At 43.9% G+C, this 15,362-nt stretch overlaps 1 protein-coding gene across 2 annotated transcripts in view; it reads right to left on the reverse strand.

The window, feature by feature from the left end:
• Nucleotides 1-15,009, reverse strand: part of LOC143038666 (prominin-1-like) — a 289,849-nt gene extending 274,840 nt beyond the window's left edge. For both annotated transcript variants that reach the window (XM_076208179.1, XM_076208177.1), the window contains exon 1: nucleotides 14,920-15,009. The gene's annotated coding sequence lies outside the window, so the exon portion shown is untranslated. The remainder of the gene's footprint in view (nucleotides 1-14,919) is intronic.
• Between the last annotated feature and the right edge of the window lie 353 nt (nucleotides 15,010-15,362).

A 15,362-nucleotide genomic window follows, 5' to 3' on the forward strand; every position in this document is an offset into this window, starting at 1 on the left:
GGGGGGATGCAAGAGGAAAGAAGGGAAACGAGGGGAATGGGAGGGGAATTAGGGAAAGTGAGGGGGAAAGGGTGGAGAAGGGAGGGGAATGGGAAAAGGGAAGATGAAAAGGAAGATGGAAGGGGGAAATGGAGGAGGAAATGGAAAATGGGAGGGAGAGGAGAGGGGGAAGGGGAAGGGAGGAGAGAGGTGAGGGTAAGGGGGAGGAGAGGGGAGAGGAAGAGAAGGGAAAGTGTAATGGGAATGGGTAGGAGATTGGATGATTGGAAAGGTGGATGGAAACGGAGGAGGGGAAAGGGGAGGAAGGGGGAGAAGGGGGGGGGAAGAGTACATATGGTGTGTCGACGCTGGCTTCCCCGTTCCGATTTTGTTGTTCTATAGACGTGACTTCGGCTTCGGCTTCGTCGCCAGCGCTCCTAGCCTAGTAGGCCAGAAAGGGGGGGGGGGCACTCTGGTCCGTATGGGTGGCATTGATGCCCCGAAAATCCTGAATTCATGAAAGCTGTGCAGTCAATTCCGGGTTCCGGTGTTAAAGCATTGCTCACGAAAAAAATAAAATAAAATAAGCAAATATTTAAATAAAATATAATAACTCACAAAAATATAAATAAAATTAAATGACAAAATAAAAACAAGAATGAATAGCTAATAAAAATGAATAAAATAAAAATTACAAAGAAAACAAATACCTAGGTAAATAATTATGAAAAAAACATACGAAAAATATAAATTGACCTAAAAACAAGAAAGTCACAATGAAAAAACACTGATCTTCGCTATGTTCTTTGCTCGCCGGCCGATCGTATTAGAGCGTCGCTACTTGCGGCGGGAGTTAAGGTGACGGCAGTTCGAACTCTTGCCGCCAGCGAGATGGACCAAGAGCACTGGTCATTCAATACCACGCTACAAAGTCGTCTGTAAAGGGCACCGTTCTAGCCTCCTGGTAGGGGGGACTACGCGACGTTAACCCTAATTAGCACCTTTTGCCAAAACCACAAAAACGTAACTGAAGCGTCACGTGACCCTGGGGTGTCGGCCGGTCGCGGTCCATTTCAGGCACGTTCCCCCCCCCCTTTCCCTTAAAACTGCTTAAGATCGCAAATCCTCGACCAAAATAAAACTACCCAAGTTCATCAAATCGTTGGCACTCCATTTTTGTCCAATTCTGAGTATAGAAAACACGCCATCGTTCCTTTTCAATTGGTGTCGCCGCTGAAAACTTAATTATCCCTTTTTTTCCATTTCGTAATCACTCTTTTGTGGAACAACTCATCGAATGAGCATAAACACGAGAGCACGGTCGGGGAACGGAAGAATAAAACGAATTAATAAATAAAAATGATGCCTCATTTTATTTCATCCAGTTTTCAATATATGAGAATATTCTCTCTCTCTCTCTCCAACACGACCCTTATCTTGCTTGTCCTAGTGCTCAACAATTGGAAATCCATATACACGCACGCACACAAACTGAAAAAAGACAATATGTCTAAAGTAAAAAAACAGTTTTCCGTACAGATGCATAAATGCTTGGAATAGCAAAGATAAAGGAGGGGGAAGGATAGGGAGAAATGGGGACGGGGAGGGGAAGGGGGAAATGGAGGGGGACGGGAAGGGGGAATGGAGGGGGACGGGAAGGGGAAGGGGGAGGAAGTTGGGGGAATGTGAGAAGGAAGATGTAGGGAAAGTTGAGGGGGAAAATTGAAGGGGGAGATGGTGAAGATGGGGAGATGGGGAAGTGGGGAGGAGGAGGGGAGAGGGGGAAGGGCGGCGAAGAGAGGAAAAGGGGGGAAAGAGGAAAGATGACGGAAGGGGAAAGGAAAAAATGGAGGACATGCGGGCAAGACTGAGACAAAATTTGTGAACACAAATGTTGAAAATGAACAGCAAGACGACGCAACTGAAAAGGATCAAATCGAAAAAGCGAAACAAACCCAAAGAAATTTACACTACCAGGCAGGCAATTCACACTTCGATAACGTTGGGGAGAGAGGGAGAGGGAGAATGATGGTTGAGCGGTTTTAACCACTGCGGTTCAATTACAACGCTAGTTAATGGAGGCATTCACACACAATCGCACAGTTTTTCATTGACTCTGCGGTACCGCCGCGGTTTCCGTGCGGTTCAAACCGCTAGTGTGAACAGGGCCATAGTGAATCAGTGCGGCGACATGTTCACGTGGCTCACTAACGATACGCTAATTACCAAACATTTCCTTTATCATTCACGGTCTCCTTACAAACCTGTCGACGTGTCCTCATTACCCTAAACCAGCGTTTCCCAACCTGGGGTGCTGAAATCAATTATAGGGAGTGCTGGGAAGTGATGCACAGTAAAATCATATTGATATATGTATCACTGATTACCCAGTTGTGCATATTCGACTTTTTCCATGCTATTTCATGATTCTAGGGTGTTCTTGTTTCTTCTACAATATTGTCAATTTGTTTCAGTTCTAAGGAATCAAGGAAATAAATCGTTAAGCAGTACACTTCACTTTCCTTTATCCTTCTAATAACAAGATAGGGGTGTTGGACTGCTTAGACATGACAACAGGGGGTGCTAAGGTCGGAAAAAGTTGGGAAACGCTGCTCTATGCTATTCCTTTCCCGACCACCATCCCTCGGCCGGGCCATTACCGGGACTTCCAGCGAGGCCAGGCAACCCCCCCCCCTAGGATTCACACTCAGCATTAGCTACTTTACTCAGCCTAGACTATTGACCATCATGATCATCATCATTCGCGAACGTCAACTCCGGTTATATGGGCATCATGTGGCCTCATATTTATCTGAGGTTGATCCTGTTCAGCGTTGTCTCCACAAGAGACAACCCTCGATGGAGGAGACGAAGGAAGGGGACGCCCCCAGAATTCACGGCTGGGGCAAGAGGAACCTGTCGAGAATTGTTTGGAGTGGGAAGGAAGGAAGGAAGGAAGGATGGATGGGTGTCTGCATGGGAGCTTGCTCGGAGAGACCGTGGGGGCTGGCACCAGCATGTGAGTGAAGCAACGCGCCCCCCGGCGTATGACGACCTCAATTAATGACGACTGGAATACCCCGGTTCGGGACTCTTCCTCGGACAAAGGTCGTCCTTCAGGGCAATGACCTCGCTGGTCAAACGAGGTCACTCAAGATCCTTTCTTTCCAGAGCTGACCACCCCCGACCACCGATCGGGTCAAGCAGGCATTAGCTTTAACAGGTCACATGAAGCTGTATCAAGTCACCTATAGCTATATCTGGTCACCCGTAGCTATACAGGTCGCACTCCACCTGTAGCTATATCAGGTCACACTGCACCTGTAACTATATCAGATCACACCGCAACTGTAACTATACCAGGTCTCATGGCACCTGAATATATATCAGGTCACATGGCACCTGTAGCTATATCAGGTCACATGGCACCCGTAGCTATATCAGGTCACATGGCACTTGTAACTATATCGGGTCCCATCACGGAGAGAAGGGGGGGCGAAATGTCCCAGACTGATGGAGAAAATCCGGAAAGCCGACGGAAAACTGGGGAGAAAGAGAAAAGGACGTAGAACAAATCTCAACATAGGAACAGATCATCTGGGTGACGGTATAAAAATAAACGGTGGATGATTTTTTTTTTTTCCTTTTTTTTTAACTTGGGGATGGAAATTTGCTCTCGTCATGGCCACGGGTTTGTGGAAAAGGACGGGAATTATGGTAAGATAATAAAACCTAACACTAAACTTGAATAACACAAAACAAATAGAATAACCGCTGGTTCTGTCCCAGGGGCAGTGGCGGGATACAGGGATGACCAGTGGTCCACGAGGAGCTAAGATGAGAGGGAGGAAAGGGTGGGAGTGGGTACGTGCCTGTTCACTTGGGTACTTCCCTTACAAGGAGGAAGAATCCCTTGGTATATCGATTCTACCCGGGAGGTAGCCAAATTCAAAAGGCATATCTGCTCCCACCTATTCCACTCCCATCGACCACCCTTTCCTCCCTCTCGTCTTGGCTCCTCGTGTATCGAAATGAACATGTTTACGCGGCTCATCATTCTCTCAGTTGTCTGGCTACCCGTGTACAAAGTTTGGCGACCCCTGAGCTGAAGAAAACGGGGGAGGGGGAGAAAACACCCTCCCTGCCCAGGGAAAGGATTCGTAACTGATTGTGCATACAAATCCTTTGGTGATTCTGAAGTGACAAGAACGATCCAATGTCTTTGCCTGTGACGCTAAGTGAGGTGGGACAATGGAGAAGGGGGGAGAGGGGAAGGGGGAAAAGGGGACGGGAGAGGGGGAGAGTGTTGCAAGTGGGAGCGAAGAGGCTGCACCGAAGGTGAATAATAGGAAGAAGAGAATAAGAGGTGATGGGGGAGAGGGGGAGTATGTTCGTAGATGAAAAGAAGGCCCGCGGGATGGAATACAAGCTTGCGCTGCACAAGAAGGGCATTCACCTCTTCAACGTGGGGGAGGGCGAGGCGAAGAGGTAGGGGAGGAATTCACAGAGGAGGGAGGGGAGAGGGGAGAGGGAAGAGGGAGGGGAAGAGGGAGGGGAAGAAGGAGGGGAGGGGATGAGGGAAGGGAGAGGGAGAGAGGGAGATGGAGAAAGGAGATAGGAAACAAGGAAAGGAATGGGACGGGAATGGAGGGAAGAGATGGAAAGGGAAACGTAGAAAATGGAAGGGAGGAAAGGCATGGGATGGGAATGCAAATGAAGGAAATGGGAAAGGGGTAGCGAAGGATCAAGGGAGGAGAATGAGATGGGAGAGAAGATAGGTGGCGGAAGGGAGGTGACAGCTGCAAGGTGGCGCTACTATTACTTCGATGTACACACACACATATATATATACACACATGTATGTGTATAACATGACATGAAAGTAGATTGATGTTTCAGTACACACAACATCTGCTTATTACACACACATACAGTACAAATATTTGCATTTCGTTCGCTTTCCCCTTTCAGGCAAGAGCATACCAGCTGATCACGAAGAACCAAAATGATGAGAGGTACCCACAGTTTACACATTTTCTCAAACTGACCTCAGAAAATGCTATGGGCTTCTCTGGGCGGTGGGTGTGATGGGCTTCTCTGGGCGGTGGGCGTGACTGCGCCTTCACATCACATTGACCAGCTACCGCCCACCAACGCTGCCCCCCCCCCCCCCGTGCACTGGTCCGTCACACTTAACTGCCCCATTGTATGCAAGTCGAGAAACAGGTGTAATTCAGAATCAGGTAAAATAAAAAAATAACACTAATAATAAACAAATAAATCAATAAATAAATAAAAACAGAGTGACAACTTTCCACTCGCTGACCGATCGGGTTAGGGCGTCGCTACCTGCGACGGAGGTCAACCCCTGTTGCCAGCGAGTTGGACCATGGACACGGTTCATTAAAATCCCACGCTACAAAGTCCTCTGTAAGGGGCACCGTCCTAGCATCCTGATACGGGGGAGTTCGCGACGTTAAACCGGATCAAATCATCAAAACAGACTTCCGCGGTGACAACTGGCATCTGAATTAAAATTGGAAAATAGATCCCTTAAAACCGTTCTGGAAATCTGTTACCTGGGATCAACTGTAACGTCCACTTTATTCCAACAAAGTCAAACTACAGGATCAGCAAAATTGCAAAAACCTTTGAACTATCTACCAAGACCTTTCCCCCTTATAAGGTTGAGAAAAAAATTATCAATTTTACAAAGAGTCTGGCAAAAATTTCTTGCAATCAAAACTAAAATCAGAATATATGAAACACGCGTGCTAGGCTCACTGCTCCATGGCTCCGAGATATGGACGACATACAAGCCAAGATATATATATATATATATATTATATATATATATATATATATATATATATATATATATACGAGTATATGTGTGTGTGTGTACATATTCATATACATATATATATATATGCAGGAAAAACACTGGGAGCGTGTGTTCTTGAAAAAGCAAGGTTGACCACAAAGAAAAAGTATTAAAGCAGAGCGCTTCCGTGTATTCACATCTTCAGTGCAAATAATACATTATTTGCACTGAAGATGTGAATACACGAAAGCGCTCTGCTTTAATAGTTTTTCTTCGTGGTCAACCTTGCATATTTATATATATATATATATATATATATATATATATATATATATATATATATATATATATATATATATATACATACACACACACGAGGGGGCTTCAAAAAGTTCGTGGAAAAAGGACAGTATAAAAAAATTGCTTCACTTATTATGTTTATTTTTCAACATATGTTCCATTAAGGTCAATACACTTCTACAAACGTTAATACCAGCCTTTAAGTCTGTCAGAGTAGAACTGAGGATCTTGTGATCTAAACCATGTCAAAGCAGCTTTTTTTTTTTTTACATATTCAAAGGATGGAAAATTAGTACATTTCCATCATTTCTCCAAGTTTGGAAACAAAAAGAAGTCGAATATATATCATTAAAAAATGAGTGTATGGATGCTTTCTATTCTGTTCGAGTTTTGGACCCTCTGGATCGTTGGCATTTGGTGGCAAAGGGGGACGGAGAGGGGGGGTCGCCGATTAAATGAAGCGGCCTTGCTGTGGATGTACTGTGTCTTGCGACACTGCTTCTGACCCAGGGCGGTGGGCAGGGTGCAGGGATGACCCGTCATCCAGGAGGTGCTCAGATGAGAGGGAGGGTGGGAGGGGTGTGGAGTGTATTTAGGGATGAAATGGGTGGGAGTGTTTTTATGCCTTTCCCTTTTTGGCTACCTCCCTTGGAAGGGGGAAAAAGCCTTGGTATATGTATGTATGTATGTATGTATATATATATATATATATATATATATATATATATATATATATATGTGTGTGTGTGTGTGTGTGTGTGTGTGTGTGTGTGTGTGTGTGTGTGTGTGTGTGTGTGTGTGTAATAAAAAACGAGTGTACGGATGTTGTCTATTCTGTTAACGTGTCCAACCCATTATGTCTTCTTTTGCATAAGATCGTTTGCATGTTCGTGAAGTACCCGGAAGCAGAGCTTTAGCTAATAGCCTCTAAAGCAGACGCCTGCAGATCGAGACAGTCACAAGAGGTTCTGCAGAAACCCTTGAAGAAGTGGAATGCGGGTAAATTGAAAAAATAAAACAAAAGAACTGCTATGACCGTCTCCTAAGACGGTCTACCAAGACGTAAAGAGCCATTCATATATGTATGTATGCATGTATATAAAAGAAGACATTAATGTTGATTAGTGTTTAATTACACACAACACCTACTTATCAAATCCTCATACATACATGCACACACATTTGTATTCTGTTCATTTTCCCCGACCAGCAACCATATTAGAATATTCTTACAGATAGATACGGGAGAGAAATAGATGGAATTAGGTGAGGAAGAGGGATGGATGGAGGGAGGGAGGGAGGGAGGGAGGGAGAGAGGGAGAGAGAGAGAGAGAGAGAGAGAGAGAGAGAGAGAGAGAGAGAGAGAGAGAGAGAGAGAGAGAGAGAGAGAGAGAGAGAGAGAGAGAGAGAGAGAGAGAGAGAGAGAGAGGAGAAACGGGGCGAAAGAGAAGTGAGATAAAACTAAAGAGCTAAAGAGAAGGGAGGAGAGAGGAGGAAGGGGAGGAGGGCGAAGAGGAGAGGAGAAAGAAGAAAATGTAAAGGGGAAAGGAGATGGGGAGAAAGAGGAGGAAGAGGAGGAAGGGGAGGAGGGTGAAGAGGGGAGGGGGAGAGGGGAAGCATGGATGCAGAAAGGCAGGGGTAGGTAGGCAGGGAGTGGCTGGTGAACAGGGGAGGAAAGGAAGCGAAATGTTTTGCCTCAAAGGAGAGCGCCAATGGGAACAACGAGAGAGAGAGAGAGAGAGAGAGAGAGAGAGAGAGAGAGAGAGAGAGAGAGGAAACGTGGCGTGGGTAGGAATACAAAGTAACAGAGAACGGGAAATGCAGGATGACAAAGATGAAGATGGGCTGTTTGTACACACACACACACACGCAATAAATCAATACAATAAAGAGCGAGAAGACGGGATAGGATGTTCGTCCCTTTTCTTTTCAAGATAACTAACAATAACAACTGAAAACACACCCCTCCCTTCTAGACAAATAACCAGAGAAAGTTGTACGATGACCTGTATCTAAATTACGAAGCAGAAAGAACCAATTCCATACACAACACAACAATCTTCCCGCTAATTTAGTCTCAAAGACTTAAAATGGAGTTTGACAAACATTTCAACGATATGCGGTTACACCTTAATTGATCTCATAATTACGAACCGAAATGCCAACCATTATCATTACTATTATTTATCTATATTCTATTACTTATCAATGTTTTACAATATATACATTACAATGGATGGAAGAGCCGAAAGAAGTGAGACTAATGATGAGAAACATCAAAAGATGCGAGAGATGAGACACAAGAGAAACAGAGAAACACGAGAGGGAGACAGAAACTCATAAGCCTATGTCATAACCACCAAGTAACCAACCATTAAACACTTTGCTTGCTCTACACACAGGTCACCAGTGGTGTTTGGTCCCTGCTCAATCCATACTCTCCTAAGGTCAGGAAAACCTGAAGTGGTTATCACATTGAGCAATTTTTCATCCCACATCATACATCCAACCTCCATTTAGACAACTAGAATATAACTGTTTACAATCTACACTTCTCTAAGAACATTCCAAGTATGTCTAATATTCCTATAGATTTACAATCCCTTAATCACCCAGCTTTGCTATATATGACGGAAAGGTAATTTGAGATTTGGAATTAAAAAAAATATATATTGTGACAGAAATAATTTGAACTCAAACGAAAGTCAACTGTCGGCGCTGATGAAGCCTGTAGAAGCCCAGTGTGATAACCCCTTGAGCGGGGATCCTGGCAAGGTCGCCACTTGTTGGAGGGCGAGCGTGCGCAGACGACGCACACAACAGAACGAGGAATCAATATAAAACGGGAAAAAGAACAGATCAAAGAGAGAAAAGGTTCTTGAGAGTTGATTGTAAACACCCAGCTAGGCCTTGAAATCCGAACGACGAGCATAGTGTGGAAAACGGTTGCATGCATCGCAGGCGAATGGAAGAGTTTTTGTCAACCTTATACATAGAATATACACATACGTAGATTAAGAATATATGGAGGTGAGGAGACAAATGAAAAGATAAGGATGGAGTATGGAGATTCTCAGTACCCTGAATAAAACTCCAAAATTCTAACTTAACGTTTCATTTGCAACATCACCTCAATATGCTCATATACATTAAAACACACAAACACATGGAGGTCATCTCCATTACCAAAGTGCTGGCCCATCTAATACACCCACCGTTTACCCATCCCACATCCATCTAAACTTCATTTATTGTCCCCTTTTATCTTAGCTCCTTGTAGATGAAGGGTCATCCCCTCCACCCGCCTACTGCCCGGATCTGAAGCAATGCAGCTAAACACAGCACCTCCACAACACAGAAGAAAAAACCGAAATGAATTATAGTGTCTGCTGTGACAGACTGTGGGACACTGAACTTGAAGTGATGCACAAACATCTGTGGAAGAAAGTACGCCGTGGGCCTCCCCAGGACAAATACGCAAATCTTTCTTAGAAGCTGGTTTCGTGCTAAAGGCAGTACGCAAAACAGGGCGACGCAAAAACGAGATGAAAAAAGGTGAACACAAACGAGGTTAGAGGGAGAGAAAAAACACACACACACAGAGGAGACAGGGAAAGGGAGAGAGAGAAGGGGGAGAAGGGAAGGAAGGGAAGGGGGAGAGAGAAGGGGAGAAGGAAAGGGAAGGGGAGAAGGAAAGGGAAGGGGAGAAGGAAAGGGAAGGGGAGAGAGAGAAGGGGGAGGTGGAAGACACGGGGGAAAAGGGAAGGGAAGGGAGAGGGGAAGGGAAGGGAGAGGGGGAGGGACGGGAGTACAGAGGTAGAGACATAGAGGAGAGAAGAGACGGGGGACAGAGGGAGAGGAAGAGAGAGAGAAAGAGAGAGAGAGAGAGAGAGAGAGAGAGAGAGAGAGAGAGAGAGAGAGAGAGAGAGAGAGAGAGAGGGGGGGGGCGGAGATGGGAACGGGTAAGGGGAGAGGGGAGTTGGCGGGCAAGCGAACGAGAATAAGACAAGCAAGCGCAAAGAATAGGTGGAAAAATGCGCGAGAGGAGATGATGTAAAAACGAGGAAAGGGAGGGGGGAAGATGAGAATAAGTATGCGGCGACGGAGAGGGGGAGAGCAAACGAAAGACAAGTGAAGCGAGGAGGAACTAGCGATGGAAAAAATAGGACATAGAGAGAGACAAGGACGGAGATAATGGCGAAGAAACGGATTGACCAGGATGAAGTGGGCACGGAGGAAGAGATGGAGGATGGCAAGGCATACAAAGATGAAGAAAAATAAGAAAAAAAAGTAAACGATGAAAAAAGAAAAGCAAGAGAGAAGCAATGAAGAAAAGAGGAAGTAGACAAAAATAAAAAGGACGAAAAAATATATATATTTTTTGGGAGGGAACGTAGACGATAAAAATAAAAAGAATGAAAAGGACGATTTTTCGGGGGGGGAGAGAGAGAAAGAGAGAGCACCGAGTGGAGAAGCCGGGAGAGGAACAAGAACCGAGGGAGAGGGGATGAAAAGAATGTAGGAGGAGGAGGAGGAGGAGGAGGAGGAGGAGGAGGAGGAGGGGAATGTTGCATGGGCGAGGCAGAGGAAGGGAGGGTGGGGGGGTCGGAATCGGAATAGCGTTAAAGAGGAGCGCAGACTGAAAAGGGAGATGGGGAGAATGCGAGAGGGGGGGGAGGAAGAGGGGAACGAGAAAGAAAAGGAGGAGGAGGAGGAGGTTTATGGAGGAAAGAATAATGCAAATGCAAGCACGAAGGGTGGAGCCCACACAAGATATGTAGAAGGGGAGAACACTAGGACAGGAGAGAGAGAGAGAGAGAGAGAGAGAGAGAGAGAGAGAGAGAGAGAGAGAGAGAGAGAGAGAGAGAGAGAGAGAGAGAGAGAGAGAGAGAGAGAGAGAGAGAGAGAGAGAGAGAGAGAGAGAGAGAGAGAGAGAAAGGGGGAGGCACGATAACAGTATGAATGTGAAAGTGGACTACAGAACGAAACTAGAAATATACAAAGAGGAGGTGGGTGATGAGAATGGGAGAACGTGAACGAAGACCATGGACGATCGTGAACGAAGAACGGAAGAATAGATTAACAAACGGGGAAAGGGAGACGCACAACAATTATTCGAAGAAATGTGAAACGTGTGTGTATATGTCTGTGTGCATATGCGCGCGCGCGTTTGTATAACTTACTCTCACGCCAGGAGACGCTGTGTAGCTGCGGCCGAAGCCGTCACCTTTACCTAAATTATGCGCTTTGGGAACTGTTGGGGACAGGAAATAAACACTGATGGGAATCAATGGGGAGTGCGGGATTCGAACCAACGACTCATCGAATACGAGACCAGCACGCTTTCGATGACGTCACCAGTGGACAACAAAATAAATATATATATTTTTTCCTACACGCATTATTTCTCTTCAATAATGATGTACGTCTAGGTTTCCAGCTACACTTGTAGCGCTGATCAATGTCACTTTTTCATGGTTAATTTGTGAAAAGAAGGTTTGAGAAAAAAAAATGTCGACAAAAACCAGCGCCTCTATCCTTGGAAACAATGAGGCATAATATATATATAAAATATATATATATATATATATTCACACACACATATATGCAGAAAAAACACTGGGAAATAAGAAACTTAGTTCGAACGTTTTCGTCTATTTAAGACATTACCAACGTCTTAAATAGACGAAAACGTTCGGACTAAGTTTCTTATTTCCCAGTGTTTTTTTCCTGTAAATTATTTTCACATGTGCCTTGTGAATTACTGCAACATATATAAATAAACACACACACACACACGTATATATGCACAACACTGAATTGGTCCCAGTGAACAGATTTACATTTATCAACCACAATTAATTTTAATTCTAAGCCATCAACGTCGAGTAACTCGAAGAGACATACATGCATGTATGCCTCCTCGAGTTACTCGACGTTGATGGCTTAGAATTAAAGTTAATTGTAGTTGATAAATGTGTGTATTATATATATATATATATATATATATATATATATATATCTATATATATATATATATATATATATATATATATATATATATATTATAGATAAATGAAGATGTTAGAAAAGCGGAAGAGGTATGTGAACAGCATTCTTGTCCACTTCAAGTCTGGAATTTTTAGTACAGATCCGGCCGGACCAAAACTCCAGTAAGCCATATAAACACTCAGGAATAGAAACCTTCCACGCAGGCCATCACAGCTCTACGCCTACTCGGAAGCGTGCTGGTCTCGCATTCGCTTCATTGTGGGTTCGAATCCCGCACTCCTCTCCGGTTCCCAGCAATGACCATGACCTGCACTAAGTCTCTAAAGGCTTCAGCCGTAGCTACTCAGCGCCTCCTGTCGTAAGCCCCTCACCTTCTACACAACATCCAAATCTACCTCAAGCCCACCAGATGCATAACTTGAACAAATGTATTGCATTTGTGGCTACATAATCCCACACGAAATCAACTATCTCCAACAGTTATCAAGCATGCACGCACACATGCACAAACTGTGCAATGGAACGAAAGGAACTGGATATACACATATAGGGATTTTACAGAAGGGGGAGAAATGTTATTCTTAAAATAGTGACTGGAAAATGGCCGAGAGGAAATGGAATGAACATGTATGAATAATTCAGCCTAAGGGAAGGGGGAAATGTACGTATAGGATTGAACGGAATGCCCGCGGAGACGGATCCAGTATGGATGTGAGGTGTGTGTGTGTGTGGGGGGGGGGGGGGGTGAACATAGGTCATCGCAGAATGTGAGAGCCCCAAATCCTGAAGGAATGGTTCCAGGGAATATGGACTGGTTAAATAAATTAGGGAAGAATTGGTTTACCCACACAGTGGTTAACGAATAGACTTAGTAGCCTAACCACGTAGAAAGCGCCGAAATAATTGGTGGTTTTAATACGAGTAGGTTAGATATCTTTATGGATGGGGATGACACGTGCTAATGGATATGAAACTGCTCAGTGTAGGACTTAGGGTCTCTTGCTGTCTCCTCCATTCTTATGTTGTGAAGTGTGAAATGGAAGGGGGACGTGGAGTGTAGAAAAGATGTGGAATGTGAGTATGGAGAGAAGGGAATGTTGAAAGGGATGAGAAGTGTGGAAAATGAGAGAAATGGAATATGGAAGAGAAAGAAGTGCAAGGTGGAATGTCTATGGGGAGAGAAATTTGCAAGTTGAAAGCAAAATGAAACGTTTGGAATGAGAAAAATTGTGCAAAATATGCTTGCGTGATACTGGCATCGAACCCAAGTTTTATCATTATAAATAATTGAAAAGAAAGTGCAGTAAGGAAATAGGGAACCTATAGATGGAACGAGACAGGAAGGAGGAATACAATGTTATGGTAAGAAATTACAGGAGGGCAGGGTAAGAAATGACAATCAAGTGAAATGAAAATTAAATCCACGGAAATGAGTACTAGTTCTTTCGGTTCCAGTTTTCCTAGTTCTACCGCCAGGCGATTTTAATCAGCTGAGAGTGGGAAAGGGGAATACCACCCACGCAAAAACATTTTTCACTTATTTTTCTTTTGAATTATCTATTTTTCTGAGATGGTTAGGTCAGGAGCTACTGAACAACCCAAGTTTTATGTCAAATATTCGTGTGTGCGCGATTCCGGGATACGAATTATAACAATGGATAGGATAGGAGCGATGAACAAAGAAACTGTGTGGGGAGTACCTAATCTATCTACAGACATCAGGGGACTTGTCACGATCATTGATAGAGGGGAGCGAGATTACACAAGAAACGTAATAAACAAAACAAATACATACTTAAATAATAAACAAATATCCAAACAAAGTACATTTCTCACCACAACATGAGCAGTTGGTATTGACGCCGTGGAAATGATGGTACGAGAGGGGTGAGGGGGGGAACACAGGCCGACCACACAAATGATAGAGGATAGGTTTACATCAACATAACCAGCTCAAGTGAGATAAAAGGTCATAAGTACACAGGATATGAATAAAAATCACTGAGGGGATGAGGCGAAAAACAACACATTGTTCTTCTTTGCCGCTTTCTTATTCTACATACATGGGAGCGAATACAACGCACACACACAGTCGACCAAACTACTTATTAAATTATCATGCATTCTGGATGAAGAATACGCGTAACCTGCACAATGCAAAACATTATCGCACTTTTTGTGCAATTAACTGGTATATTCGTTCCACCTGTCTATGGCAGATTTTAGTTTGCCTTTTCACCTTTTTCCTTAAAAATGTTTCCCAGTTGGAGCAACGAACGCCATAATTATGTACTCCGTGTACCATATTTCTCTTTAGCTACAGCACAAATAAAAGAATACAGCGCGCACGATTTATATAGCACTACCGGGAGTAAATATGGAGGGTTATTTGAGTCACATATCCGCGAAACGAACATAGCGCGGGAAGAGCATGGGTCGCTATGTTCCGAATTGCGGAATTTGAGTCTTCTTCAACGGCAAAACAAAGACGAGAGGATTTAAATCCATACAGCAATTCACCAACATCCTGGGTGAACCAGGATGTACCCATGGCTCAAATTACAACTCAGAGAAATAAATAGTTAAATAAAATTAACCCTATGGGTAGTAACGGTAGTTTGTAGAAGCGGGAAGCTGGGAGGGGTCGAACAGAAGACGAGCATATACACATTGGGTCAAACCATTGCCGCTTCAAGTAGACTTGCATGTGTTGTCTGTCCATGTCAATTTTGACAAACATGAATATCGCAGGGATGCACACAAGGCTTGGGCCGTTGTTTGGTGTCGTATCTTATTCAACTTACCTTATGAATGTGTTAAATCCTGTCAGATTAGGAGCCGACGCTCAAAGAAAGACATGGATATATTTTCCCCCTCACACTTTTACCCAAACTAAACTCCGTTTTCTGTATCTAACGATCTGCTACAACCAAAATGTCGTACTCTTACCAAACACGGTATATTTCATAACGATAAGTTATGTTATCTACTATACTTATTACACGCAGCAATATCAGTCCATATGAAACAATATTTCTTCAAATTCTTTATTTCACTGAAAATATTTAGTTTATTTTTCTTTTTCGTACGTCCGCCCACAGGCGTCGACCGGTGGTTGAAGTAAATATCGTCTAGGGCGCGATTGTGACTTGGGGGCAGTCAAGAAATAATAGACTGTAGTTAACGGCGACTTGAAACAGGATAAGTACACAATATGGATGGATTAATTGCACAGAAGAACGTTCGA

Source organism: Oratosquilla oratoria, chromosome 24 (assembly GCF_046742065.1).
Source record: "Oratosquilla oratoria isolate Oo_2021 chromosome 24, ASM4674206v1, whole genome shotgun sequence".
NCBI classification, from domain to species: domain Eukaryota; kingdom Metazoa; phylum Arthropoda; class Malacostraca; order Stomatopoda; family Squillidae; genus Oratosquilla; species Oratosquilla oratoria.